Source organism: Balaenoptera ricei, chromosome 18 (genome assembly GCF_028023285.1).
Source record: "Balaenoptera ricei isolate mBalRic1 chromosome 18, mBalRic1.hap2, whole genome shotgun sequence".
NCBI lineage: Eukaryota > Metazoa > Chordata > Mammalia > Artiodactyla > Balaenopteridae > Balaenoptera > Balaenoptera ricei.
In genome coordinates, this window is record NC_082656.1 from 24,779,769 (window position 1) to 24,789,216 (window position 9,448).

Below are 9,448 nucleotides of genomic sequence, written 5' to 3' on the forward strand. Positions count from 1 at the left end.
CAAATTTCTGAAAACCAGTGATAAAGAGAAAAATCTTAAAAGCAACCAGACAGAAAAGTACACATTACATACAGAAGAACAAAAACAGACAACAAATTTCTTATCAGAAACTATGCCAAACCATAAAATAAGACAATGGAGCAAAATCTAAAAAGAGTGTCAACCCAGATATCTATTCCCAAATATCCTTCAAAAATTAAGGCAAAATAATTTGAACTAAAGGAAGCTGTGAGAATTCATCACCAGCCAACCATCACTAGAATCACTGTTTAAAAAAAAAAAGAAAAAATTCCACTGGCAAAAGAAAAACAATATCAGATGGAAATCTGGATCTAAACTAAGGGTAATATCTCAAAGGGTCAATATGAGGGTAATATAAAAAAATATTTTCTCCTTTTTTAATTCCTTAAAGAATAACTTTAAACTGAAAATAACAATGTAATATGGGGTTTAGAAGTAAAGTGTATGATAAAATAACACATAGCATGTGGTGTGCTGGAATTGAAAAGATATTGTCCCTACACTATACAAGAAGTGATATTGATAAGTTACCCTGTAAACCCCAGAGCAACCATCAAAAACAAACCAGAGTAATACCTAATAAGCAAACAGTGGTGGGAAAGGGATGCTATCCCCTTTTTTGCAGATAAGGAAGCTGAGGCTCATCTTCATAGGATGGCTATGAGAATGCAATTAAATAATGCATTTAAAAACAGTACCTCATATAGAAGGAACGGAAATGTTAGCTTCTTCCTTGGGTACAGACCTGCTGTTTAACTTATAAAATCTAAAAATACCACAGCTATCAGTTACTACTTTGTTTTGTCTTTCAAAACAATAGTCAATCATGTAAAAAAGATGTGACTGTAACCTAATTGATTATCTATTAAGATATTTGCTTCTCTATAGTTTCCTGTATACCAAAAATAAACACAACTAAAAAAAAAAAACCCTAAAATATTGAGGCTGTGCTTTCAATGTGAATATGCTTCCTAGAAGGTAGAGTAATGTTCTTAACCTTATGCATAACTCCCACCTACAAGATTATTTTTAACAAAAAATATGTTCAGAATTTTAACTCAGGAACACAGTTTTCCTTATCAGTAACATCTGTGATGCCATGACTCTAAGAGTATATTGCTGAAAAGGCATTTAAGCAGCTCTTGCAAATAGTAATAAGGCTCTATCCTAAGCTGCCAGCAGCAGGAATGAGTGAACGGATCTGCTTTGCAGATGGTCCAGTGCTCGGCACATAGGAGACATTCTAAAAGCCTGTGCAGAACTTATTAACCGACAGAATACACGAGGCATAAAAACAGGAAGACTGTGAAAGATAATTTCTAGGTTTCAAGCTTGGGGAGCTAGAAGAAATAACTGGCAGACAGCATTATTTTATGTCAAGGTACTATCCAAAGGGTACCTAAAAAATACATTCAGTTGGCGTGGTGAGAGCTAGAGATGTTACTCTAGGAATCATCCGCATATCCAGAGCTTGAAAGCTGATCCTAGAGACAGGGAAAAAACAGAGGATCAAGAGAGAATCTAAGAGGACAACCATGATAAAGGGTTCCTGGCAGGTAAACAAAGAACCACAAATAAGTGGCAGTCAAAGCAGATGAGGTAGAGATTTAGGAGAATTTAGGTGTCACTGAAGTCAAGAAACGGTTTTAAGTATGGAGTGGTCAGCAGTAGACTTGTAAATGCCTGATGGCAGGAATGATATCCTTCCTTCTCGAAACGCTGAAGGAGTCCACGCCACAGTGCCCGCCACACAGCTTGCCCTCAGTCACAGTCACACCACATCCTTACACTGTGCCACGCAGGCACTGCTTAACTGCTGTTAAACAGAATTCACGTTTTTCACAACAGAAGTTGCTGTTATCGTACCCATTTTACACGTAAGAAAACTGAGGCACAAAACATTTACACAATTTGCCCCTCACACACCTAGGAGAATCTGTCCTGAAGGAGATCATTGCTGAGAGCAAGTTCAGCGCAGTACTAGGGAAAAACTCAAAACTGCAGGATGCTAAAAGTACACCAGAAGTACCCACCTTTTCCCCCCTTGTTCACACCCCCTTCACTAGAGAACTTGCAGTACCCAGCCTGAAAAAGTACAAACTGTGAGACACACCTACATCTCCTCCCCCACCCGTTTTCCCATTTCCATCTTCCCCCACCCTCAGCCAACTGGACTACAAGTAGGTACCTGACCAACTGAAGTATCTCTCCAGAAGTTCAGAATTAAGATATGGAGGTATTTGTTGAGAGCCATGCTACAAAATCAAAATATCTTGTGTTGTCACCACAGCAAACCAAAGTTTCATGCAAACCAAAGGTATGGGGAAGCAGAAACCAAGAGCTTTAAAGAGAGTCAATCTGAAAGAAATTGGAACAGACATTACAGAGTCACAGAGACACAAGACCATGTCATGTGTTTCCAGAGAAAAACTGGCAGAGTAACTGCCTGAAGATGTTCTGGTTTCCAGGACGCTGAGCTGGGCTTCAGAGGCAGTCCTGCAACTTTAGGACAAACGCCCTTTTTAAGTAAGTTAATTCAAATGGTTTCTGTTCCTTGCAGCCAAATAATCTCAAGACATCAGAAGAGGTCAAAGAAAAAAACACTGCGTAAGCAGTCACTCTGTGCTTCACAGTAACTTTGAGGTTTTTAACTCTATCAGGGATGAAGAAAAAGAGTTTCACTAGCATCAATGTACAGATCTGCTGGACTCCCAAACACAAACTCTTTTACACTGTACCTCATTTTCATTCACGTAACATCCAATCCGTTCCAAGCCTCTATGCCATTTATCTTCTTTTTTACCCCATGAAACATTCTCAGATTAATCCAAAAATGTTAACTTTTCTTCTGTCCAGTCTCTAACCTATACATTTCAAATGCCTTTATGCTAGTATAATAAAATAAACTTGTATATATAAAGATGAGTGGCAGATCTGTTTGGTTTGTTTTTAAATTGATAAAGTATTTTTGTTTCCTTTCCTTTATAAGCTTTCCCAGTTTATACACCCTTAACTCAAGCCCAGGCCAGCTTAGATCTTTTCCTGACCTGTCCCACCCCTCATTTCCTCCAAATGGCTGATTTTACTACTAAAATTCAGACCACCTGACAGAAAAAGGATAATTCAGCTTACCTAAATATTTATCCTACCCAAAGTGACTTCAATTACTTTTCAAAGGCACTATGAAACAAGTATCTACATCCTAAGCTTGAAACCCTTGCCAAACAGTGATAAAGACCAGCAAAAAATTCCGTTTTTCTATCCCTGAGAATCAGTTCGCCAAGATGAAATGGTAGAGAACTTCTTAACTCTATACCGGTCTCTTTCGCCCATTCTCAAAAAGACACTGCCTAAGTTTTTCACATTTTCTCCAAGTATAGACAGCTCCACTGCCTATTTATAACTAGAAATTTCCCTAAGAATAACCTAAAATGTATCATCTGATTTGGTTTGATTTACTTTCCCAGACAGTTAAGTTCCTGGAATTTTTTTTAATTAAAAAAAGAAAAACAACTTAAACGTACTATCCTTTTACCAGCCTCAAAAGGCAAAGGAAGACTTCTTCAGCTTCTAGACTTATCCCAGGAGTTCAGAAGCCAGAGAATTTCTCACTGTGGTTCAGGGACTTCGGCAAGTCCCATATCCTCAACAACTGGGAAATATCATGAGCCTGGAGATAAACCACTAGGCCCTTATTAGTAGTGCAGCTATGTGGGTACAGACACTCATCCAGCCTGGGAATCCATTTGTTCTGACTGCCTTATATTCTGATCACTTATAAACTGCTGTTAAGTCACAGTTACAACTAAGAGTGAAATTCACTGTCAACCTTTGGGTCAGTTCTGCCAGAAGGACCATAAAAAAGTATGCATAACCAGCATACTAACTGAAAAACGTGATTGTGTATATAAAAGGATTCATTAAATGGCACTATGTTAACTAACACTGATTGTGCTAGGAACTGTGCTGCCATTTATTCTAAAATCATAAATAATAATAACACATTAAAATCATCTTTGCATTGCTGAGTACCCTAAATTTTCTGTGTATATTTTCTATTTCCAGACATATCAAAATCAGTATCAATCAATATAACATCCCCAAAGAGGTGGAAATAAGGTAGGGAAAGCTTATGAGTTTTGCAAGGGGCTGAATAATTACAAAGTTGAAAAGAGAACCAGAATTTTTAACTACAATCTGCACTAAAGCCATTAGGTATGTACCTCAGCAGTATTTCTCACCCTGAAATTTCCTTAGCATCTTAAGCTAAACCACCTCCAGTTTAATAAGGTCTCAGAGGAGGGAAAGCGGAACTGTTACCACGTCATACCACTGTGGTTTAGGTTCTACTGCCATTGTCATTTTACCAACGTTTTTAATACTTTGGTCACATACACTTTTTTTAATAAAGCAGTTTAAGTGCCTGGAATAAAAGAGTAAGTATACCCAATCCACTCGGAATACTGATGGCCAGCATTTGAGCCATTTAACAGCGTTGAAGAAAATTTGACAGCAAATCCAAATCTCAACACTCCGAGGAGCTGCTGGACGCGTTCCGTTTCTGTCACAAGATTTGGTTTGTGCCTGGTTCCAGGGCTCAAGGGTTCTGACAGTGAAGGATGCTGTTCGAGGACAAAGTGCAATGTCCTCCTCCTCCATATGCTCCTGTGCGCGCACCACGAACACCAACTAAGCATACGCAGCAGCACGCACGGAGGGGACCCGGCTCTGAAGACCACCCTTGGGATGGAAACTAAGCTTGTCATCCAAGGGGGATGCTGCTCCGCCGCCACACTCGGACCCCAGGAAGACCCGTCTCGAGCCCGAGGACACCCCTCCCCCACGGCCCGGTGCCTCGAGCTTCCTACCTCCGCCCCGCTCCTCCCGCCCTCCTCCCACCGCCGTGCGAAGGCGCAGCTCGGGGCAGCTCAGAAGTCCGGGCAGGGACTGCGGGTAGACGGAGGGGCTGCGGCGCCCGAGCCAGGCCGCTCCATCCACCGCGGCCCTACACCCCGCCGCCACCTCAGCCAACGGCACTGCTCACGCCGCGGGCGGATCCGCGCCCGGCTCACCTGGGGGCCGCAGCCTCCGCAGCTCACAGGCATGTCACCGGCCCGCAACGACCAGCCGCACGAGCTGCTAAGCAGGCGGGCGACCCCTCCCGCAGCAGCCCCCCAGCCCTCCCCCCCTCCCCGCCCCGCGGCCCGCCCCCGGCCTGCCCACCCCCGGCTTCCGCCGCAGCAACTCCAGCCCGCAACACCTCCTAGTCCTCACGCCTCCCACTCACTCTCGCGAGAGGGTCGCACGCCTCTCGCGAGAAGAACCCCGCGACAAAGCCCGCGCAAAAGTGGGTGGGCTTTTTTAAAAAGGAGAGAAGGAACAGGAAAAACCTTCCCACGTGCTCCAGGGCCGCTACCAGGACCGCCCCGCGCATCATGTGACCACGCCCAGCTGCCCCTCCATTGGCCAGAATCCGCTGGGCCAGGGGAGCTTTAAACTCGAGGCTGACCTTCGAACCTGCTGCAGACGTCTTGCGCGCTTCCTGGTCCGTTACCTTGGAAACTGTTTAACCCTTTCCTCTGGCAAAATATCCAAGTCTTGGCTTTCTTTCTGCAGTTTTGGTTTAAGGCCCTGCTACCTTTCCTTCGTCCCCTTGGTTTTACCGCCTGGGGTCAGCTGGGCTCCTTCTTCGCCCCAGGCTAGCTTTGCTTTCTTCTGATTCCCGGGGCCCTTCTCATAGCGGCAGCCCCACCAGATCGGACGGCCCAAGAAAGGATCATCCTTTGGGATAGCTCCGCCCCTTCTCCCCAGCATCTCTAGGGAGGACCACTCACAGCGCACCAGGCCAACGGCCCTATCCTAACCTCAACAATTAGCATCAAGGGAGCTCCGGGCCCTAGTGCTCACCCTTCCGTCGTTACCCTGTATTGGGATCGGGAAGTAAAAGCATTGGTCACGGAGAAACCAAGCTCTAGATGAAAAGCTAATATGTAGAAACAAGGTAGAATCAGAAGGGCGAATCCAGTGATGTTGCAGTCTCCTCGAAGACATCTATTCCTCAAGGGTGGAAATACCTGATAGATGAGAAAGACGATTTTAAGTGTATCCTCATTATGAGTTTTGCCCTGGTTGGGAGAGAGGGGCAGGGAAGAAAGCGTATATTCGTATGTTCATTTCTTCATTTAACAAATTTTTGTTGAGCTCCTACATATGTTAGGCACTCCTCCAGGCTCTTGATTGAGCTGCCTCGAAGACAGATGAATCTAGGTTCTAGGGAGCTTATGGGAGGAAGGGGAGAAAAATGTCTGTTAGTGTGAAGCTCTGTGCAGAGGAAATACAGTGAATGATGTGATGGTGATTGTGATGGGGTGACCCTTTTGAGGAGGAGACATTTAAGAAGTGGTTGGCTTAACAGGCATGCAAATATCAGAGGGAAGAGCATTCCAGGCAAAGGATACAGCTAATTCAAAGGCCCTAAATAGGGTTTGAGGGGGAAGGTATGAGAAAGTAAGAGGAAATAAGCTTGGAAATGCGCTTGGAGAAGTAAACAAGCATTGGTTACATCCTGTAGGGCTTTGTAAGCCAATAAAGGAATTAGGGAGTTTATTCTGAGTGCAGTGGAAAGCACTGGAGAGTTTTAAATAGGGGAGAGACACCTATGGTTTAATTTTTTTTAAGCTCTTCGCTGCGGAGAGTGGATCTTAAGGAGACCACAGAGGAAGCAGGGAGATTAGGAGATTTGTAATCTATGTAAGAGAGACTTCTGAAAATTTTTAATTTCCAATGACCTTGACATTCCTATTCTAAAATCCATTAGGTCAGAGTCCTGGTTCTGTTTGCCGCCTTTTGTTAAGAACATCTAGATGTCCTTCGGTTACTGCTGTTTAATTACAATTGGAGAAATGGGAAATTTTGTTACTTGGGAAAATGAATGGCCCAAAAAGAAAGTCACCTTTGATTTGTTTTCCTCCATTTACAACACACAGATAACCACCTCTTCTGTCCAAAAGTCAGTTCTAAGAAAAACCAACATAAAGTGATGTTCAATGCAGATATTTATTCCTAAGTATAAGATTTGAAAAGATACAGGTTGAAGGCTAGAAAATGAAGATGTTTCACTAACAGAAACAGAAATCAGGAGACCTGAGCTCCAACTGGAAGAACTCATTAACGGGTGACTCAACCAAATCAAAGTACCTTATCATCCTTGAGTCTCATCTTCCTCATACATAAAACAAGGCAATGAACTAACCTACACGCAAAGTGGTTAAGCCTGAATTACACTTTGGCATGCACACACCAGCAAGACGGAAGCTGAAAAGGGAAATGAAATGAATTTTTATAAAAACCTAACAGTCGTCAGCACATGCCAAATGAAATTGGAAGTGCGCACATACACACACACACACACACACACACACACACACACACACACACACCAGCTGAGGAACTATGAAACTGATTAATACAGATACCAGGAATGTTTCCCTAAGAAACCTTGGCCTTTTCAGAGTGTGAAAACGGAAGCACTGCCATCTGCTCAACCTCATACTCCCTTTCTCTGTAGCTATTTTGAACCTATGTGGTATTTAGTAAATAATGATTCACCTTTTCCTAATCAAGATTTAAGAACTAGAAAAGAAATGTTTAAAAGATCTGGAGCAATATTTTAAACTTAACACATTGGTTTTAATGAAAATAAGATTTCAAGAAACATTGTAGCGTTACTTTTTGAAAGGAAAAGTGCTGAATGAGAAAAGGTATTATTTTAACACATTAAGATCACTCTTTTAAACTGCTGAAGGAACTGAGTCCTCCTTTGAGTGCTGTTTGCAGTCCTTATAATGATTAACTGAAACAGCTGCTGGTTACAGCTAATTTAGATGAACAATGGGCTCAACTCTACCATTCTAACCTAAATTAATACAGCCATAAATCCTCCCAAGTCACACTAGCAAGACAGTCACTGTGGTGTCTCTTGCCAGCTACCATTATTTTGAATCCAACGAATATAAAGTGAGAAGAAATTAGGGTTGAAATCCATTTCTACGGGTGTCCCTAGTTCCTGGATTGTTTTTATTTTCTTTTTTAACAGCTTTATTGAGCTATAATCCACATACAATACAATTCACCCAGTTAAAATGTACAGTTCAGTGGTATAGTCCCAGAGTTGTGTAATCATCACCAAAATCTAATTTTAGAACAGTTTTTTCCCCCATAAAAGAAACCCCATACCCATTAGCAGTCAAACCTCCACCTTGTCCCCAGCCCTAAGCAATGACTAATCTATTTATGTGTTTATAAATTTGCCTATTCTGGAAATTTCATATTAACAAAATTATCCAACATGTGGTCTTTTGTGTCTCACTTCATTCACATAATGTTTTCAAAGGTCATCCATGTTGTAGCATGTATCAGTACTTCATTTCTTTTTATTGCCCAATCGTGATTCCGTTGTATAGATATAGCACATTTTATTTATCAACTTATCAGTTAATAGGCATTGGATTGTTTCCACTTTTCGCCTATCTGAATAATGCTGCTTTGAATATTTGTGTACAAGTTTTGTGTGGATGTTGCTTATTCTTTTTTAACACTTTAAAAAATAAAATATATCCAATTTATGAAGTCCATATTTTTTTTTTTCCTAGCACAGCTACTTTGCTCCTAGCTTTGTCTTTTTTGCCTGCTGTTTGAAATATGTGCGCTCTATCCCCAGAGGGTTGGCATTTCTACTTGGGTAATTCACATCTGACCATGTCACTCCCCTGTTTAAAACCATTCAGTGGCTTATTATGGTTCTGCCCATGATCTTCCTAACTTTCTCCTCTTCTCTGATATCATTCTCCTTCTTAGATTAGTCTTCCTTTCGGTTGCTTGAAATAGGGCCAGACCCTCCCTGCTTCAGGGCCTTCCCACAGGCTGTTCCTTCAGTATTAATGTTCTTTCTCTCTCCATCCCCCTTAGCCTCTGAATGCCCATGAATCCTTCAGCATCCTGCTCTACTCTCATTTCCTCAAGAACTCTTGTCCTAACTCCCCAGACTAAGTAAGCTCCTCCTTATCTAGGACTCTCTACTTTTTCTTCAAAGCATTCAACAACTTAAAATGATTTCTATTGGAGTAATTATTTGGTTAATGTCTGTCTCTATCCTCTGCTAGATAGTAGGATCCCTGAGCAAGAACCACATCTGTTTTTAGTTATACATGCCTGGTACATAGCGGGTGTTAGTAGTTATTCAATAACTATTCAAAGGAAGGAAGGGAGGGAGGGAGAGAGGGAGGAAGAAAGAGAGAAAGAGAGAAAAAGGAGGAGGAGGGAGGGGGAGGAGGAGGTGGGGAAGAGGAGGGAGGAGAGAAGGAAGGAACAGGGAGGAGGAAGAGGAAAGGAAGAAAGGAAGGAAGGAAAGGAGTTCTATTTTACTTCT

General features: G+C 42.2%; 1 protein-coding gene across 2 annotated transcripts in view; it reads right to left on the reverse strand.

The window, feature by feature from the left end:
- AKAP11 (A-kinase anchoring protein 11) overlaps positions 1–5,182 on the reverse strand; it is a 49,684-nt gene extending 44,502 nt beyond the window's left edge. For both annotated transcript variants that reach the window (XM_059902745.1, XM_059902744.1), the window contains exon 1: positions 5,094–5,182. The gene's annotated coding sequence lies outside the window, so the exon portion shown is untranslated. The remainder of the gene's footprint in view (positions 1–5,093) is intronic.
- Between the last annotated feature and the right edge of the window lie 4,266 nt (positions 5,183–9,448).